This window comes from Octopus bimaculoides, chromosome 9 (assembly GCF_001194135.2).
Source record: "Octopus bimaculoides isolate UCB-OBI-ISO-001 chromosome 9, ASM119413v2, whole genome shotgun sequence".
In the NCBI taxonomy this organism is placed as follows: Eukaryota; Metazoa; Mollusca; class Cephalopoda; order Octopoda; family Octopodidae; genus Octopus; species Octopus bimaculoides.
In genome coordinates, this window is record NC_068989.1 from 39,644,860 (window position 1) to 39,646,106 (window position 1,247).

Genomic DNA, 1,247 nt, shown 5'->3' on the forward strand with positions numbered 1-1,247 from the left:
GTTTCAGTCATTTGACTGCGGCCATGCTGGAGCACCGCCTTTAGTCGAGCAAATCGACCCCAGGACTTATTCTTTGGAAGCCTAGTACTTATTCTATCAGTCTCTTTTGCCGAACCGCTAAATTACGAGTCGTAAACACACCACCATTGGTTGTCAAGCGATGCTGGGGGGACAAACACAGACACACAAGCATATACACGGACATACATACATATATATATATATATATATATATATACGACGGGCTTGTTTCAGTTTCCGTTTACCAAATCCACTCACAAGGCTTTGGTCGGCCCGGGCTATAGTAGAAGACACTTGCCCAAGGTGCCACATAGTGGGAATGAATCCGGAACCATGTGGTTGGTAAGCAAGCTACTTACCACACAGCCACTCCTGTGCCTATTATATATACAGACTACTTAAACAAAAGAAAACTGCTCCCACATCAGGGATGGTGTGCAAGCTACTACATATTCAGACATCTCAGAGAATATAACACTGCCCCCACATCACGGTCGCTGGAGGCTGTTACATATAGAGACCTCTTTACATTGAAAATAAAGGTCACCTGGCAAATTGACAGAAGGGTCCCCATCCACATGCTTTAGTTTCCATAAGATGGTGAGCTGGCTGAACCATTAACACACCAGACAAAATTCTTAGCAACATTTCATCCATCTTTACGTTTGGAATTCAAATTCTGCTGAGATCAACTTTGCCTTTCATCCTTTTGAGGTCGATAAAATAAGTATCAGTTGAGGACTGGCATCAATGTAATCAATTTACCCTCTCCCCCAAATTTCAGGCCTTGTGCCAAAATTTGAAACCAGCATTTGGCCTCCCTCTATGTCAGGGATTGGGGAACTTTTTAACCAATTACTCCAAAATATATTTATTTATACCGGTGTTACCCCTCTATTTGACAAGAAGAAAATCATTGATTCTCTGAATTCAAAAGATTTATAGAATTTATTTATATGGAGAATACAATTATAAAATATAAAAAGTATAAAAGAAATATCATCATCATTGTTTAACGTCCGCTTTCCATGCTAGCATGGGTTGGACGATTTGACTGAGGACTGGTGAAACCGGATGGCAACACCAGGCTCCAATCTGATTTGGCAGAGTTTCTACAGCTGGATGCCCTTCCTAACGCCAACCACTCAGAGAGTGTAGTGGGTGCTTTTACATGTCACCCACACGAAGGCCAGTCAGGCGGTACTGGCAACGGCCATGCTTAAAAT